The following is a 20,797-nucleotide window of genomic DNA, read 5'->3' on the forward strand; positions in this document are numbered from 1 at the left end:
GAAGCTGAAAATTTACATATATAAGTACATAATATGTAATATGGGCATAGAAGGTAGCATCCTATAGAAGTGGTCTACGCGTGCCTCCGTGAGGGACAAAACATACGCAATGCGACGCTATGATAGGTAGAATTTATTTGTTATGGTGGGCAACAAATAAATTCGACCAATCATCCATGCTAATTTACGGTGAGGAATAAAAAAAAATGTGAGACTGTGACAAGGACAAACAATAATAGCGCTTTCGCTGCTACTCCTACTGAAAGATACATAAGTCTATCCCGTTCTGTCAGTTATCCCCACCACTCATGCCCAATCCAGTTTAATACTAGATTCATGAATATGGGTGACAATTGAGTGACAATACAATATTTTTATGGTACCATCGAGCTGATCTGATGGTGATGATACAGACAGTAGTCTTTTAAGTCTTTTTAACTTTGTGATAAACAGGCCTCGGAGTTTTTTTAGCACGGTAAGACTAAGGAGAGCTATGGAGTCTTTGTTAACATTAAAATTAAATTCATACTCATACTCATCCTCATTAATTAAGTTCGTCCGAATCGTTTTATAAATACTTAGACTACTTATATGTAATTAATTCTGTTTACATATATTTAATTAAATGTTATATTATAAAAAAGTAATAATATGTATATGTGTATGTTAATATTATTATATTACCCATATTGCATGTCTTAAGTAGTTTTTTAAGTGATAGGCCACTTATGATTAAACCTCTTTACCTAAATATGTGCATGAGTAAATCAGATGTCACATTATGTCATGAATATATAGTTACGTATTTCGTTATTGTGATGATCGCTGATATTTATTAGGTCTAGAGCTGTACATAATTTACTTGTACTTAATTAATGAGGATGAGTATGAGTATGAACTTAATTTTAATGTTAACAAAGACTCCATAGCTCTCCTTAGTCTTACCGTGCTAAAAAAACTCCGAGGCCTGGTGATAAAACAACGCAACTTAATTGTATTTGAAAATATTTAAAGAAAAATACAGTCAGAAATTCGAAATTTTGTTATCTAACCTCTCAATCACTCTTGCATATTCGAGCGATAAAGAGGCAAATAGCTGAGTTTCGATTTTCGCACTTCCCGGTAGGCCCCTTTGTAAACAAACCGCCTTGATGTATCAATGTCAAATTTTTAATTGTCTGTGAAAACTTGTCAAAAAAAAGTTTAAAGAAAAGGCAAAGAGTAGTATAATATATATAGCGCTGGCGGTACACCGAGAAATTCAGTAAAATGCTGCAAATGATGTTAAAGGTATGAAAATCGGTACGAACATTTGAAACAATTTGACCTGAAGCACCAACAAATAAAAAAAACGAGAGGAGTTATGACGTCATCTTTTTTTTTTATGGAATTTAAAAAAATATTGTACCTATCGTGTGTGGTATTAAACGAAAGGGCTTTCTGAGCCCATTCCAAAAATATATCACATCATTACATTTCAGTATTTTTTTTTAAATAATACAATAAATAATTTTCAAAACATACCAAGTTTGGGTTTCTCCAGATACAATACCGTTAAAAAATATTTTGTAAAATATACCTCAAATTTTATACTTAATATCCTCATATCTAATCCTAATAAAGCAATTTTGAAATTATTTACATTTAGAATTTTTTTATAAATTTTTCAGTTTTACAAAGTGTGATTATGAATCTCTCAATTAAATATTTAAAAAGAAACCATAAAATTAATATATAACGTTTTTTTCAGAAAGTCGCTTATATCTCGGAATCTATAAGTCGTAGTAAAAATTGTCTATGTAAGAATTAAGAAAGAATTAACTGAAAAAACTCACCTTTAACGCCCCCCCTCTCCCGAGTTCTCCACCCCCACTCATTAGAACTTTTTCTTACTTAAAGCTTAGATATTACCAAAGGAACATGCAGTAGTATTTTATGCAACCGTTGTTTAAGAGAGGTCAAAAAAGGCGAGTGGCGTGAGTAAGTAAATTTAATAAAGACGCCACGAGTATTTTTTGAAAGTTAAACAACGTTGCATACAATACTTTTTCTACGACCAAGCGCTTACTTTGAAATGCAATGAAATAATAATAAAAATGGATGATGATGATTGTTTCATGTCCTAATGTGATAGGTTGTTCAGTGGGTGGGACTTTTAAGGGGAACGAAAATTTTATTACTTTTGCGCTACGACGCACGGTTTAGGAGATACAGCCCTGTAAATATTTCTCTTCCTTTTTTCTTTTTTTTAAATCTTACTTAGGGATTTCTTAAAGGGGAACGAAAATTTGATTATTTTTGCTCTACGACGCACGGTTTAGGAGATACAGCCCTATAAAGATGAAAAAAAAAATCGTACCAGTAACCAAAACATGTCTATGGTTCACTCGTCTGTCAGAAATGACAATTAAAATTAGGTTGGCAACAATGTATTCCATACAATATTTTTTAAGTGGTGATTACACGAAGTATCGTAAAAGTGCCAAAAAGATACTGCTAACTATAAGATAAAAACTATAGGGGGTTTAAAGGTGTGTGCACGACCCTTTAAATGACAAATAAAAGTACGGGAGTAGAAAAACCAAGTTTCAATACTCTTATTTTACCCGAATGACATTATTACTCGTATTTATTCATTCGGACATAATATTCGGACATTATATTCGGCAGGGCTATTATTACACTTTGTAAAATTGAAAAATTAAAAAAAAATTAAATGTAAATAATTTCAAAATTGCTTTATTAGGGTTAGATATGAGGATATTACGGATAATTTGAGGTATATTTTACAAAAAAAAATTAACGGTATTGTATCTGGAGAAGCCCAAACTTGGTATGTTTTGAAAACTATTTTTATTATAATTTAAACAAAATGACTGAAATGTAACGATGTGATATATTTTTAGCATTGGCTCAGAAAGCCCTTTCGTTGAATACCACACACGATAGGTTTCTAATTTTTTTTTTTCATACAAAAGAAACATGACGTCATAACTCCTCTCGTTTTTTTTTATTTGTTGGCGCTTCGGGTCAAATTGTTTCAAATGTCCTAAAGATCAATCGTACCGATTTTCAGACCTTTAACACCATTTGCAGCATTTTACTGATTTTCGCGGTGTACCGCCAGCGCTAGAAGTCGGCAGCAAAGAGTAGTGTAATATATAGGACAGTCGGCAGTCAACGTTTGTTCCTAATAAATAAAGACGGTTTCCTTCCGCGAAACCAATTTCGTTATGTGCCACCATTAAATTTCGCTCGGATATGCAAGAGTGATAGAGAAGCAAATACCTATCGCAATTTCCCCCATTCCCCTTTGGATGGTTCTTGTTTGAGTTATAATAATGTCATTGTATGGAGGACTCAACCTTTCCGTTGCATTTTTAAAGTGTTTTTATATCGACATGACACTGGCTAAATGCCAAAAAAAAACCGCTGTCATAGTAACGAAAATAATAAACACGTCAATCGAAATAAACAATATATGATAAATCTTGTGATAAATATGTAAAACATCATTAATTATCGAATTAAAATTACATACAACATTGTGTAAAAAAATTGAGGCAAATTATACAGCCCGATTATACGGGTTACATCTTGAAAAAAAAATTATTATCTTGGAAAGAAGAGTAAATATACATAGGTGAACACAATGGTGAACAAAGGTATAGTAAAATAGGTAGGTAAATAATTCAGGGTTTGCTTGTCTGGTCTACGCATGCTGTACCTACCACGACCACGGCACGGCCGTCTCCTGCTAACTTTTCGCTATAATATTAAAATCATAGGTATTAGACCTATGATTTTACTATTATAGCGAACAAATATTTCATGTTCATGATCTCGAATTTAAGACTTTAGCTTAGATTTATGGCGTGCGGCCTAGCGCGCGTTGCCTCTATGAGGAGCTGTCAAAGCGCTTTATATCTGTATGCTTCTGATGATGCGGATCAGCATTGTTATCCAGCGGGGCAAGCGGTCAGCCTGCAGCCTTTCTGGGCACCCTACCGCACTTGGTAGGTCACTACCACGATTTAGGGCAAATAATTTATTTATAAGTTTTTAATAATATATATCTTATACCTTTAAACGAGCAATTCTTGTATATTTATTTATTTATTTATATGTATGTATATATATTTCGGGGATCTCGGGAACGACTCTAACGATTTAGATGAAATTTGCTATATGGGGGTTTTCGGGGGCGCAAAATCGATCTAGCTAGGTTTTATATCTGGGAAAATGCGCATTTTTGAGTTTTTATATGTTTTCGAGCAAAGCTGGGAAGACATTAAGTTTTTAATTTAAGTGTTTTTATCATGTTTCATATTTAAACTTACAGATGTGGACCACCAGCGTGGTTTTCTTATTTCCTGTTACCAACCTGAAACACCATACCTACTTGAATATCAGAAAATAATCTATAGTGAAGAAAATTAAATAAAGTTTAATGCTTAAAAACTTTAATGTTTTATTAAAATTAAACGAAAAAAAATGTGTAAACTGAAATATAGCTGGTCAACCAAATCTTGTCAGTCAAAAAAGGCGCGAAATTCAAATTTTCTATGGGACGATATCCCTTCGCGCCTACAACTACTTTTTTCAAATTTGCCGCCTTTTTCTACTGTCAAGTTCTGGTTGACCAAGTATAGATCTAATTTTTTTATTTGTAGTTGAATAACATATATGTATTTAATTTCCTTTAATTAAAAATCATCTCTGTGTAGATACATATTAAACAATAGGTACTTTTAGGTCTTGGTAAGTAATATAACCAAATACAGTAGGTCTTATGACTATATTACTTACCAGTATTTGGCTACATTACTTACCAAGACCGGAGCCTGACCTGTCAGTCACCAACTATTTTGATGCTCTTTGTAGGTAGCATCAAAATAGTTGGTGATACAAAGTTACCAAGTTACTAAGGTAGGTACCTATATAGTAGGTAGTAGTAGTGCAATATTTAGTCAAAATATTTTGACTAATTTAGATTATTTTTATGCCAAAAAGGTAATACAAGCTATAGCTGGTCAAGCAGATCTTGTCAGTAGAAAAGGCGGCAAATTTGAAAAATGTAGGCGCGAAGGGATATCGTCCCATAGAAAATTTGAATTTCGCGCCTTTTTTACTGTCAAGATCTGCTTGACCAGCTATATTCATGTTCCACTTAGAAATAAAATACGGACTTTTCTGAATATATGGTTTACGAAATGTGTTAAGGTACAACTTGTGGTTTGTTAACGTGGATTAGAAATAGGCAGCTTGAGTTGAGAGAGGTGATGAGTAAATTCTTTAATTTTTTTTACAATTTTGAGCGTTTATAAGAGAATGTGTGGAGCAAGCATTATTTGACGTGTAGGTGTGGGTTCAACAAAAAGATCGCTTGTCAATAAGGCATTCTTGCTGTTAAAATTCAATTATTAATAGCCTTTATCGACCATCAGCAATGTAGTCCCTTTTTGATTGATGGAAATTGTCACGTAAGTTCCACTACTCGCCGCCGCATCGCCTACAGCGCATTCGTTGGTCTATCGCTCACAAGATGTCATTAATTCATGTAAACTTACGTACTGAAAAAAAAAAGTTTTACTCTTTGCTATAAATTACCCTTTCGCACGTCAAAAACTCCAAGATGGTGCCGAAGGTCATAGAGAACCAAGTCTACCTTTGGAATCATTACTTGTCAAAATTTGACATTAGCAATCCACAGTTAGGTGACAACCAAACCAAACCATTATAAACCTTAAAGTAATAATAAAACAAAGTTGTTTTTTGTTAAATTATTGTTTGTACCAAATGAACTTCAGCACTTGATGAACTTCAAATGAACTTCAGCAGTTGAATTTCAAATGACGCGAAATCTGACAGTTGTACATGTCGAATAAGGGCCCAGTAAAGTGACATGACATTGCTATGACAGGTGAAGCTATAGATTACCTTCCAATTAGGTTAAAAGTGACATTCAGATAATCATCTGCAGCAGCAAGCCGCGTCTAGTCCTTTTTGAGTCCGGGAGTATGATATCTATCATATCTAAAATGTCAACGTATGCCAGCCACTATCTCATCGCGATTGAATGATATAGACCTAACACTAACATTCAATCGCGACGAGATAGCGACGTTTGGAATAAACTTTTACAGTACATATGGGGCTACTTTTCCGCACTAGTGCGTAAAATAGCACTTTTCGTGCGTATGTCGAAACTTTAAAGTACCATATGTACTGTAAAACGTTGTTCGATACACGTGCGAATAGGTAATTCGCAACTCGTGTCGATTTAAAACACTCCCTTCGGTCGTGTTTTAATTTATCGCCACTCGTTTCGAATTTCCTCTTTTTCGCACTTGTATCGAAAATAACTATTTCTACTTCCGTACTTTTATTTGTAATTTAAAAAGTCGTGCACACACCTTTAAAACCCTACCTTATAGTTGTCAAATCAAGTCTTTAGTCTATTCCCCAAAAAAGTATCTTTTGGCACTTTTTAGGGTTCCGTAGCCAAATGGCAAAAAACGGAACCCTTATAGATTCGTCATGTCTGTCTGTCTGTCTGTCCGTCCGTCCGTATGTCACAGCCACTTTTTTCCGAAACTATAAGACCTATACTGTTGAAACTTGGTAAGTAGATGTATTCCGTGAACCGCATTAAGATTTTCACACAAAAATAAAAAAATAAATTTTTTTTTGGGGGTTCCTCATACTTAGAACTGAAACTCAAAAAATTTTTTAAGATAGGTCTTCAAAAATGATATTGAGGTTTCTAATATCATTTTTTTCTAAACTGAATAGTTTGCGCGAGAGACACTTCCAAAGTGGTAAAATGTGTGTCCCCCCCCCTGTAACTTCTAAAATAAGAGAATGATAAAACTAAAAAAATATATGATGTACATTACCATGCAAACTTCCACCGAAAATTGGTTTGAACGAGATCTAGTAAGTACTTTTTTTTAATACCTACGTCATAAATCCCCTAAATACGGAACCCTTCATGGGCGAGTCCGACTCGCACTTGGCCGCTCTTCGATACTTCGTGTAATGACCACTTAAAAAATATTGAATTAAATACATACCAACCTTATTTTAAATGTCATCTCTGACAAATAAGTGAACCATAGACATTTTTTTTTAATTTCATTCAACTTTTACATTTACAATTTTATTTCAAAGTGCTTGGTCGTAGAAAAAGTATTGTATGCAACGTTGTTTACCTGAGTCAAAAAATACTCGTGGCGTCTTTATTACTCACGCCACTCGCCTTTTTTCACCTCTCGTTTGAAGGAAGTTAACGTGACTCTTATGTGTTCACATCGGGCTGTGACTAGCGGGCGGAGGCGGACCTTCAAGTTGAAACGCTAACAATAATAGGTCAACTGAACTCAAAGATAAGCAAGCCTACAATGTTCGTTTAATGAAAAAGGGAAATCGGCGCTTCGCTGTTCGCAGCTCATTAAATTGGTAAAGCGCTAAAGTTTCCGTCGTTAATATTCAGCGGCCCGTCGCTTTGAATTAACAAGCGGATTGTTACCCAAATACCCACTAATCAACGAATGTTGCCTTCGGCTGCTCAAAAGCGGGCGAATAGACTTCTACAAGGAACCAGTATCGATACGGTGAAATAAGGTAAGTACGTGTTGAATGCACTGGGAGAAAAAACAAATTAATGAATTTAAATTTAGATTTTAAGTTTGAGAGCTTAGCTATTTAGAAATATATTATGTACTTATATTTAATTTATGACTACCTATGTCCGTGTAATTAAAATAATACAATGCCTAATAATCAATAAAGTTTTGGTAATGGCGTAATGTCGACCAGAAGCAGGAACTTTGCTAAAACATCTCGCGGCGGCCCGCGGCCGCTCGCGGCGTGGGGCGTGGGGCGCGGCGGCGCGGGCGGCCGCTCGGCGCTCGACCGACCACTGTGGATTGTTATTTTACTGTTGGATTGCCTTCATTTGCACAATCATACGCAGGCTAATTTCGTAAAGTTAAATCGAATTTGCGGAAGCTAAAATTAAAGTTACGTAACTAGGAACAATACATATTATGCATTTTATGTCGGTTAGATTACCAGGATTCGCATTCGGGTTTCCAAAATATTCTAATTATTTTTACGGTCTTGAAATATAATTATGACGTGTGTGTGTATTTACGAGGTTAACCAGAAATGTCAGTCTCTCAGTTATATCATGTTCTATGCAACTACCCTGTGTTAAGAGTCCTTAGTCCTACAAGCGAGCGTTTTTTGCAATCTGTTACCTTTTTCATTCAAGATTACGACGTAACTATTAGTATTCATTCAAAAACTGATAACGTACTTAAATAATCATTTCTTAAACTAGCAAGTAAGACCGTTCAAGTTGACATTTTCTCTTTTTAAACCTAAAATAAATGAGTTTTCTTAGGAGGCTTTTTCAAAATTTGCAGTGAGAACTGTCGTTTCGGTTCTCAATTTTGCAGTAAACAAGAATCATTTGATACAGAAATGATTACAATTCAATTCACCATATCTTTTACGAGCGGCTAAGACTATTGAAAATCAAAGATTCATTAAAAAAAATGGATATTTAACCTTCCGAACTTTCTTCATTTTTTGGGTGAAAACAGGGTTACATTATATTTTTTTATCGCAAATTGTACTATTATTTTGCCCTAAAAATAATATTATAGCAAACTATAACTATACGGTAATCCATAAAAAAATAATCATAACTATAGGACCTACCTTGCCGTAAATTTATATTATTTTAAAACACGTATAAATCACGCTGCACCGACGCCGCGCGCTCATTCTCCGCCGAGGCGGCTTAGGGGACGGACCTGTGCTCGATCGTCAGGCGTTCGGTGACTATGGTGCGTTCGTAAACAGCCAGAGAGTTCCGAGAAGTGCTGTATACAGCGACTAGAAAATCTTGATACAAATAAGTACATTTTTTACACCATATTTTAATTTCAACAACAGACTCTCGCTAGGTGATAGGTTTTCAGTGTTACTTGAATACTGGTTAGGTTTTGCATTATTATTATACCCGGACGACCTGGATAATGTCCAGGTTCTCATGATGGAGTCAGGAGTTGGTCACCGAACTCCTAATCTACTCATCATAACTCCATCGTGTTTGGGCTCAATAGATTTGCCTCGACGAGCACCTTCGTTCTAGATGAGGTCCAGGTTCTCATGATGGAGTCAGGAGTTGGTCACCAGAACTCCTAATCTACATATTATCACTCCATCGTGTTTGGGCTCATTAGATTTGCCCTGACGAGCACTATATATCTTGAGGAGGTCCAGGGTCTCATGATGGAGTCAGGAGTCGGTCACCAGAACTCCTAATCTACTCATCATAACTCCATCGTATTTAGGATTATTAGATTTGTCCTGACGAGCACCATCTATCTAGATGAGGTCCAGGGTCTCATGATGGAGTCAGGAGTTGGTCACCAGAACTCCTAATCTACTTATCATAACTCCATCGTGTTTGGGCGCATTCGATTTGCCTTGACGAGCACCATCTATCTAGATGAGGTCCAGGTTCTCATAATGGAGTCAGGAGTTGGTCACCAGAACTCCTTATCTACTCATCATAACTATATCGTGTTTGGGCTCAATAGCTTTGCCCTGACGAGTACCATCGATCTAGATGAGGTCCAGGGCACAGGGCTATATTATAGTTCTTACGAACAGATACTTATCTCTCAAAGAAAACTCAAATGCCTACCGTTTTAATACCTACACAAAAATACAACGGAATGACCTTCAACGCACCGCTCCCCGCACCGCGCGCACCGGCACAAAGCTAGGGTTGCCGACGCTTAGAAATTATTTTACAAATAAGTACCTACCTACTTACCTAAACTATAGATTGTATGAAAGATACCTACCTACTTACCTAAGGTACAAATATAAGTTTTATTAATTGTAAAATAACTATGAGCAAGATAAGTTGCAATAAGTAATTAATAATTATAATATTCCTTTTATCATTATTAATTACTTATAAATTTATTTTATTATTCTCTTTATTTATCTTTTGTCTTAAGTTAGGGTTTTTCCTTATTTTATTATTTATTATGATGAGTGACTGCGAAATATTTTAAAAGGTCATATTATTATCTCCCTACAGTAACCGTAGTGTTTACGCCGTTTTATAAACCGCGTAAACACTACGCGGTTTATAAAACGGCGTACTACGTAGCTTGCGACTATCGTAAAAAAAATTGGTATAAGTACTTATATTGAGAACGTCTAATAGTTACTTTTCCTATTAATCGGTAGAGCAAACACGGATTTTTTTATTAGTTTTTTTGTTGTTTCTGCATCCATCCACAATTCCACACTACAACATGTGTTATTTGTTCGTGAAGAAGACATTTATTTCGCATACATTTTGGCATATTCGAGCGCCGGCGACCAACTAGCTTGATTTTCTACCGTGAACGGGAAGAGATTCGTAGGTATAAATCCGTGCTCGCGCGGAGAGTTCCATAGGCCTGAGCGCCTACCGCGAACCACGTTCGACGTGTTGCCTCTCTGTCGCACTTGTAAATTCGTACGTAAGTGTGACAGGGAGGTAACACGTCGAACGTGGTTCGCGGTAGGCCCTCTGTCCAGGGTATCTTAATGGAGTGGAGCGAAGATGGCATAATATAAATAATCGGATTTCGGTATTGACCCCGACGAGGCCTTCAAACAAAAAAAAATGTGGAATGTAGTCAACGGTATCATGGTTTTAAATAAAAACAATGACTGGTTTTAACAGATAGGGCCAGTTGCATATCACAAATAAAGAAACATGTTTATTTGCAGTATGGACGGGCCCCGACTTTCCCCTAAAAACAGAAATAGTACAAAAAGACGACAATTTGTGGGCAGCAAAAATGTAAACAAAACTCATGGTTTGTCATGGTTTGTAAAAAAAAAACAACGGGTTGCACTCCGGGAGTGCCGGCAGAAGTGAAAACTCAATGACTAGTGCAAAATGTCTGCAGCACTATGTATAATTGATGTTAATGCCATCTAGCGTTATTTCGTCGCATTACTTGAAACCCCTAAGCACATCACTGTTGGTACTCGAGTTATATTAATACCGGTTAGAGGGAAACTCACTAGATGGCATTTAAATCAATAAAGAAAAACTCAATAACATTGTAACAGTTTTTTGATCAGGTCACGTGTCCGTCTTACGGTCACGTGATCTGTCGCGAGTTTAACATTTTTTCCCCACCTCAAAAAGTGCACAGCGCCGCTAAAGAAGTTTGAAAATACAACACTACTACAATGACGAATATTAGTAGTAAGGTTTATTCGGGTAATTCCGAAAATCATTGTAAAATCACTCATATTCCGTTGTAGTAAGAGTCAGCTTTCGGAATTATCCGCCACTATTTGTTCATTCGGAAATACCCGAATACACCTTATTCATAAGAAGAGTGATTGTCACAATAATTCCATGCCAGAGGTAAATATTGTTATTATTTACTCGCCTCTGGTTATATATTATCCCAACACATACACTCTATTGACTACTACCATGCTTATAAAATAAAATAAAGAGTGCCAATATAACGCTAAAAATAATGTTACTTTGCAATTAAATTGAAAAGTATCAATATTATTCTCGCCTGCGTTGAAACGCGCTTAACTTTGCCGGCGCTCGCGTACCGAGCGCCAACGCCATCTATCGAGTGTTATTTCGTGAAATCGGTGAACGCTCTAAGGAATAAGGCCTCTTAACACACATACCTAATACAAAATAATAATATTTTTTAAATCTCAAGACAATTAGTCATGGTTTATCCATAGGTATCCATCCGTCACTAGTATTATGCTCGTTTTGATATTAACTTAAAGTATCCAAATCCCTTTTTGTCTTATAATGGAATACTAAGTTTATGTAAAACAAAGACAACTTGGCAACGCTACGGTACACAGCGTAATACTATCCCTTACAACGAATGTGTGTCCGGGAACTCCGGGAGTTGGCACGGTCGGGTCGGTAGGTTTTCATATTACGCAGAGGCGATTAGAAATATCTAACTTGAGATTCTTGTGCATATTGCATACAGAGTAGAAGCGGTATTCAGATTTTTCATGTTAGTTTTGATACGAACTTGAAACACGCAGCACTTTTAGGACAAGACTTGCAGTGCAAGCACCGGAGCCCGATTCTGAATTAACAACTTGTTTCGGTTTTCATCTTATTTTGATACGACTTTGAAGATCGCTCACGCCGATGGAGCATGCGACATGAAGAAAGTCATGATGCACGCTGATCATCAAGACGATCGTCTGAATCGTGCTCCAGTGCGAGCGATCGTATCATTCGTATCAAATCAATATGAAAACTGTAACAGATCTGAATAGCGCTCTAGCTCGAGCAACATCGCGTGGATCGAAGTGGCACTCGAAGCTACAAGTAGGTACCTACACCGGCACACTATACTTAATGATGCTGCAGTATTTGAATGCAGTTCAATGCATGTGAATCACGCCGTACTTATGTTTCTCTGCAATGGTGGTGGCAGAGAGTATAACGCCCAATCTATATATATAAACGTGAAAGACCTGACTGACTGACTTAAATCAACGCACAGCCCAAACCGCTGGGACTAGAAATTCCAAATTTGGCTAGTAGGTTCCTTATAAGGTCTAGGGGTCCACTAAGAAAGGATTTTTCAAAATTCATCCCCTAAAGGGGTGAAATGGGGGTCCAAAGTTTGTATGGGGAAAATATACTAATCCACTGGTACGAAGTCGCGGGCAACAGCTAGACAATAGATTACAGTGACCACTTTGATGCGAGGCCTACATCCGTTAAGGTGTAATTATGGATGTGATAGGAACTATAGTGATTTGTAATTGTGTTATTTGTAATTGTTTGTTTGTACCTGATTGTTATTCGTAATAGTAAAGTTTACAAATCCATCATATTACAGGACAAACCAATAGAACAAGTCAAGCAGTACAAATATCTAGGAAGCGTAATAACCAATGACTCTAGATGCACCGAGGACATCAGACAAAGAATCACTATGGCTAAAAGAGCCTTCAATAACAAAAAAGATCTACTTAAGGCACGCGTCTCAAAAAAAGCCAAAAAACGATTAATAAAGGTGTTTATCTGGAGCATTGCGTTGTATGCGAGTGACACGTTGGACACTGAGACAAAAAGATAGAAAACGGTTGGAAGCTTTCGAAATGTGGTGTTAGCGGAGGATGGAAAGGATCAGCTGAACTGAGAGGAAGACGAATGAAGAAGTCCTGAGTATGATAGGAGAAAAGAGATGCTTATTAAATACAATAAGAAATAGGAGAGGCATGATGGTAGGACACCTGATACGGCATGACAAGTTTTTCCTGAACATCTTGGAAGGCAGGATTGAAAAGACAAGAGAAGAAGGGAAACCTGGAATAACTTATCTTAGCCAAATAAAAAATGATACATCGTATGAGGAAATTAAAAGACTGGCACAAGAAAGGAATGATTGGCGATTACTCCACCGACAAGAGCAAAGCTCTTAAGTTATGATGATGATGAATAGTTATATGTACCTGCTTGGTATATGTTAATGTTAAGTTTCATGGCGCATTGGATGAATGGAATGGAATGAATAAAATAAAATAAAATAAAATGTAGGTACGTATATGCATAATCTGGGGCTTATGGAGAAATTTGATTACTTATTACATAGTTGGTTATCATTTAATTTCGTTGCAGATCAAAATTTTTAAAATAATATTTCATAAATTCATTATATATTTATATCATCAGTCATTTGACTGTTAGGATGCAGGCGGGTTCCCAGGAAACCGTTCGATGCGGGTGTGGAACCGTCTTATGGGATTTCCAGCTCTTTAGGCTAGCGTGATTTAATACAGAGGAAATTGTGGAAAGAAAATCAGTACAGAGAGATAAGTCATTACTATAATACTAATATAAGTTTATAGCCTGTAAGGTTATTATTGTCTTAAGATATTTATACTTGTAAATACAGTGGGAAAAACATTGTCAACAGACTATATCATCTGATTTTAAGAGTGTGGAACACGGAACAAGTACCGCAGGCCTGGAGAGATGCGGCTATCTGCAAGCTGTACAAAGGGAAAGGAGATGTCTCCGACTGCAGCTCGTATAGAGGCATATCGCTTCTCTCCAGTGCCGGTAAAATTCTTGCACACATTATTAACACCCGCTTAAGTGACTTAGCTGAAAACCACCTTCCGGAGAGCCAGTGTGGATTCCGTCCTAGCAGAGGAACCATTGACGCAATCGCTGTCGTGAGGCAAATCCAAGAAAAAAGCCTTGAGCACCAACGGCCTCTCTACATGTGCTTTGTGGATTTGGAAAAGGCTTTTGATATAGTTCCACGCGAGGCTCTCTGGATTGTTCTTTGTAAATTTGGTTATCCGAAGAAGTTCGTCAACCTGATTCGCCAATTCCACATTGGCATGAAAGCCCAGGTTCGGCACGAAAACGAACTCTCCGAGGAGATCCCAATTACAAGTGGTGTAAAGCAAGGATGTGTTCTAGCACCTACACTCTTCGCAATATATTTTTCAGTGGTCATGAGAGATGCTCTGCAGTATTGTGGTGACCAAATTCAGCTGAATGTCAGAACTGAAAAGGGTGTATTTGACATTTCTAGGTTTAGAGCGAAGACCAAGGTTCAGAGGGTCTCCATTTTGGAGATTCTTTACGCTGACGACATATGCCTCATGTCCGACAGCATGGCGTGTCTCCAAGGCTACGTTGATGCACTACATCGCTCATGTCAACAGTTTGGTCTCGTTATTAGTGCTTCCAAGACTCAAATTCTCAAACAACCGCCAAGAGGAGGCGAGGCTGACCCAACGGTGCTGAATCTAGATGGGAGACCTCTAGATGAAGTATCGCACTTTAAATATCTTGGGAGCACTATCAGGCGTGATAACACCCTAGCCTCGGAGATACCTTCACGTATCGCCAACGCCGCTGCTAATTTCGGACGACTCACAGGTCGCGTCTGGAGGTCCCATGATCTCAAGCTCGAGACAAAAATTAGCGTCTACAGGGCGCTAATCATTCCTGTCCTTTTATATGGAGCAGAGACATGGTGCCTCTACAAAACAGACATAAAGAAACTGGACACTTACCACCTGAGGTGTCTGCGGTCTATACTCAGGATCAGGTGGCAGGACCATGTTCCCAACTCCGAGGTCCTGCGTCGTTCCGGAATGTATGGCATGGAGGCCATTCTAATGCAGCGGCAGCTCAGATGGTGTGGGCACGTCCTTCGAATGGATGACCACCGCTTGCCTAAGGCTATCCTCTACTCTGAGTTGGCAGTGGGTAAGCGGAAGCACGGTGGTCAGCACCTGCGCTACAAGGACGTCCTCAAACGGCATCTGAGTGCTTGCGCCATCGACCCTGAGCGTTGGGAGGAGCTTGCTGGAAGAAGGTCATTTGGCGTTCTACCATCCATAACGGTGTCAAAATGTTTGAGGATAACCGCCTCACAAGCCTAGACACAAAACGCCAGTCACGGAAAGAGAGACCTAAGCCCTCCTACGTGTACACGCTCAACGCAGCTGGCCAACTTTATTGTCACACGTGCAATAGAGTATTTAAGACCAAGTTCGGCCTGGCCAGCCACATAAGGGCTCACGCTAGACAACGTCCATGATGTTTATTTGGGGTCGCCGTCATCGAAAACGATGAGGAGGACTATATATACTTGTAAATAATAATGTAGTAGATACCTAAAGTAAAGTACTTACCTCAAGTTACCTATGTAAGGAAGAGCGGTACCTATCTCCCAACACAAGCATTTATTTTGCTTACAGGGAGGCTCCATCCCTTTGATCATCTGTACGTGTTTTTGTTGAATTTTGAATTTGAATTTTGAATTTTGAATTTGAATTTGAATATCAATATACATACATATATAGCATAATACATATACTAAAAAGTACATACATATGTATGTTATATGTATGTTAGGTACATAGAGACAAACCAAAGAAAGTCTGCAGCGTAATAATTTGACATCGAATTAAAAAACTACATATGACAATGTTTTTTAAGCAGTCAGTAAACGTCATGCACTATGGTATGTGTTTGTCAAAATCGTTTAAATATTCATTGTGTTTTGTGATGAACGGAATAAACATGGTGAAACCTTACAAAACCGGCGTGCGGGAGTTATTTTTCCGCATGACGAATAATTTTACACTTGTATAAAGTCAGCACGAGGCGATTCAAGCTGAAAAACGACAATGTTTACAAAATTTGGAGTTGATGACGGGTAAGTGGAATGAAACATCTTAATACTTCACCATATGTACCTACTTAGATAATATAATATTGGTTTAGACTAAGGTTTCACAGCAAATTGAACACACCTAATAGGTATAGGCATACTTATGAACTTCCTCTAACATTTCGAGAAACTCATTGGTACTAGCCGGGTTTTGACTTGGAGGATATAATCAAACGGAGACGCCATGTCTGTAATTTTCTGTACAAAACAGTCTGCCGATTTTTGCGGGGGAGGGGAACGTCAAATGTATGCGTAACGTAAAAATAGCCATGTGACGCCCATGTCAGATAAACGTCAGTCCATACATTGTGTATGACCATTGGCCGCCTATTTTCGACAGAGGGGAAAGCTACTCCGGATGGCTACTCCGTTTAGTTGTATCCTCCAAGGGTTTTGAGCTCGAACCCACAACTTCCATGCTTATGCTCACGGCATGGGTACCTACTAGTTAAAGCTAAAATTAATTTTTAATATATGTTTATTGTTTTAATGGTTTATTTCTATTTTCCGAAAACTTTAGTTCGCAAATTGCGGGCAATTTCTCTGTCAATCTAATTACGCCTTAATGGGAGTAAAAGAGAAAGATGCTCGCATATTGAGAACTTCGCTGTTCGCGGTAGGCCCTCTGTACCTATTTACCGCCGTCGCGGATATTACAAAAGCTTATTAATTTTGATGAAGCCAAATGTCACATTCTCCCAATATTATTTATCAATATTAGTATATGTCTACATATTAATAGCGACATCTATTGTTGGAATGAAATTTATTTTACCATAAAAATGTATATGTATACCATGTAAATGTGTATGCACAGCTTAATTTTTTCATAGACGGTAAATATGGTAGAAATTTCACAAGTATCAAGACTATTTAATCCATTTTCTGTGGTGTTGTCGCATACTGATTTTTAAAAACTACTTTTAATCTAGCGCTGCAGACTTTCTTTGGTTTGTCTCTATACTAATATTGTTAAAAGAGATCGGCCTGTAGTGTGCCACACCCACACATAAGCATAGCCTTAACGTATATAAGCACATGTACTTATTATTTCAGACACAAGAAACCTATATTCCAAATCCGTACTAATTACTTCTCCCTTAACTCCCCAATCATATGGCGACCCTGCCATATACATATACTACTGCTGCCATACCGAGTTTAACGCCGCCATATTCGTTAGCGACTGCGTAAACTCACTCGCATTGCATCTTTCTCGTACTGATAGTTTCCAAAATTAAACTAGGTACCTATGCGGCCAAATATTAGTAGTACCTACTACGAGTATTAGTAGTACCTTGCTATTCTCAGCAAGTTTTCGACTTTCATCGTGTAGGTTTTTACGTAGAGTGAGACCCATTCTCCGTGTCTGTAATGTGTTCGAATATATTCGTCCCGCATCGGAGCTATTAATCTTGTACAGTCGCCATCAGATATATCGGAGCGGCCAAGGTGCCCAAAAAAACAAGCACTTTAATAACGTCTTGGGTGTCTGTCACAATAGATGCGTGTTCAGATATTTGTAAATTCCTTGGATTCTCCGATATAATGTGATGGAGATGTACGGTAGTTACCTTATTATATTACACGAACCATTTGGAGCCACTTTTGGCCCCTGCGTAACTCAAAATCTGTTTAAAATAAACATATTTATTATGAAATTTGGTTCATTTATTAAGACCCTTAAGGCTAACTAGAACCCCAAATTTCATGAATATACATAGCTCAACCGGTTATTAAGTTACATACATCTAAATATCGGGATTTATCTGACTGACTCACGTACGGACTCACCTAACATCATATTTTATAGCTTTGTCCTTGGTTAAAATGAGTAAAAATTACCGCTAAATACATTTTCAATGTTAACAAATTACGTGACAAATTACCCTAGTTTTAATGTTCAATAGCAATGGCATTGATTTCTGAACTGTTTATGAGATGAAACAATTATGCAAGTCTCACTGTACGCTACAGCATTTCTGAGACAGAACGCGCGCTTTGCCATAATTAAGTATTTACACAACGGCAACAGGGTAATGAGAATGAGTAGTTTGCACTCCCAGCTCCGGTTAATGTTGGTTAGGATACTCGAGTCCTTTCACTCCTCTTCTGTTTTGTAGAGACTTGTGTCCTTTTCAGAAAACTTACTATTTTACAAAAAACAAAAATCAAAATTCATTATGTAAAACTCATGGGTTTTTGGGTATACAAATAAAACAATTTTCTTTACTGTTAGGAAGATAAAACTAATAAAATTGTTGATGGATTCTTTATTCGGTGGCTCAAATCCTTTTGAGTTGAGCTTAAAAAATACTCAATAATAACGGACTCTGCACTTAAAGGACTCTGAAGTTTTGTAAGCGCCGAGTCTCGTAAAAGCGAATCGAGTTTTTAGACTCAAAGCCTTGACGCGAGTGCTACCAAAACTAGCTCCGGCAAGTTGCATAATTACACGTGTCGGGCCACACGTCGCCCGACACGTCGCCCGCAAGCGACACTCAATCGCACAACTCCATAACTTTGGGAAACGTATTTACAAAAGCGAATATACAATTACCCTCACACACTACGCGTGAAGCCACACCGACTTATGCGCCAAAATATGATAGTCAAAATACATCTTTAGTTCTCTGTAATAGAGTATATAGTATATATTAATACGATATGTTGAGATCCTCATGTGAGCTGGGAAGATTTTCGTGGGAATTTTCTGAATAATACCTTCTTTTATAACGCGCGCCCCCGGCAATCGATAAAATTGCGAAGAAAACCTTGGCCGTGAGGGTTAGGTAACGAATTTACAGCTTTAGAGTGAATGGAGGCTGCGAAAACAAAACTCGTTAATAATTCTGGACTTTCTTTCCGGCGGTAAATGAAAAGGCCTTAAAAGTTGGAAGTGAAAGTTAATTTCATTACAAATCATTGTGGAGCTCCGGGGTGACAGACGGCGGCGCGGCGCGGCGGAGCGCTGCGCATTAACTACGAGTATTTACTTTATTCAGTCTGCCCTTAGTGTAAGAGCAAGGTCAGATGTAGATGTAGATGTAGTGTAGGGACGCCCGGCCGGAAGCAGGCGGGCTGTCGATCGCGTGTCGCGTTCATTCAGCCTTTTTCCCTGGAGTTGGAGCTGCAGGTTACTGTCCCGGCGGCATTCCCACACTATTCTCCTCGAATCTTCTGGTTTTCCTGCAGAACAGAAGAGCAAGGTCAAGTTTATATCACCCCAAATACAATTGTCAAGCCGAATTAATATGAAATGCCTACGTGTACGCACGCACTTTCTTAAAATCTCTCTTCTTAAGAGTTTCTTATAGGTATGTAGAATATTTTCATAAATCAGTGTGACAGAATGTTCAAATTTAAGAGTAGGTAACCTCGTGGTAACGTGAGTCTGGATCGGTTATGGATCGGATCTAATTCGTGGCTTGTTCTTAAAATCAGAACCGTCTGTAAGAATAGTTTCTTTCAAAAATATGCATATTGAACTATACGTTTACTTAGAATTGAATTATAGAGAAGATTGAATATATAGAAGGTTGAGGTTCCTGCTTTTGTAGATTCTTAATAACAAAATAAAATAAACACCTTTTCTTGGAAATAGAGAAAAGCGTCAGAAATTAACGAGCGCGGCGCATGACGGCACCGCGGCTCGCCGGCGGCTAAGGATTTAAGTCCCGCACAAAAGTGTTCAAACAAAACTGGGAGTTTGTCGAGGAAATGGAACGGGCGGGCGCGTTGAGCCTCGCGTTACGCTTGCGTTGGGCGAGTTGCATCAAACCGTCTGTAACGTAAATGTCATCGCGGTTTGTTCAAATTTGCTTGTGTGAAAAGTGTGACGGTTACCTTTGGAAAGACTTGGGCGCTATAACAAAGGTCGTTTGTATCGTTTATTCCTGAAGCGCAAAATTCAACACTTTATAGGATTTATGGCAATGCGATGCTCTTGCACTCTTGCGATTAAGTTTTAAATACCGACATGTAGAGCCTGTTCGGAAAGAGAAGAGTCGTGGAATGTATGGGGCCCAATACATTCCGCACATGCACTAAAAGGGAAGTATTCTGTAGTATCTATTTCGTCCCAGAATGAATTTCCCCGCTCTGCAGCTGCACGGAACAGCTACGAAGTTATTTACCACGCGCGTCTTCATTGAGGAGAGAAACAAATTAAATATTTACTTTGAGGTAGCGCTTTGTTACCCGAGGAAGTAATGAATGAGTGAAACGTACGTTAGTGCGATGCGGTTTCTCGAAGCTTTTTAACTTGGCCTGGTTTTCATCCAGTTTTTAGAGAATCGTCTATCTCAATGACTGTCATGCGATTGCTGCAAGAACGAAGGAGACTAAACGAAACTCCGAAAACGGACAAACCCCCTGAATTCCACCGATAGGTACGCCGCGCCGGTCGTACGTCACTTCGTTATCGGCCAACGTATCGAGGCTCGGAACTATCCGACAAATGCAAATACCAGTTATTTATTTGTTTTTTATCC

At 38.0% G+C, this 20,797-nt stretch overlaps 1 long non-coding RNA gene across 1 annotated transcript in view; it reads left to right on the plus strand.

Annotated features, from left to right (window-relative positions):
• LOC134655448 (uncharacterized) overlaps positions 1–20,797 on the plus strand; it is a 63,866-nt gene that overhangs the window by 34,564 nt on the left and 8,505 nt on the right. The gene's annotated exons all lie outside the window — the stretch shown is intronic.

This window comes from Cydia amplana, chromosome 16 (assembly GCF_948474715.1).
Source record: "Cydia amplana chromosome 16, ilCydAmpl1.1, whole genome shotgun sequence".
NCBI lineage: Eukaryota > Metazoa > Arthropoda > Insecta > Lepidoptera > Tortricidae > Cydia > Cydia amplana.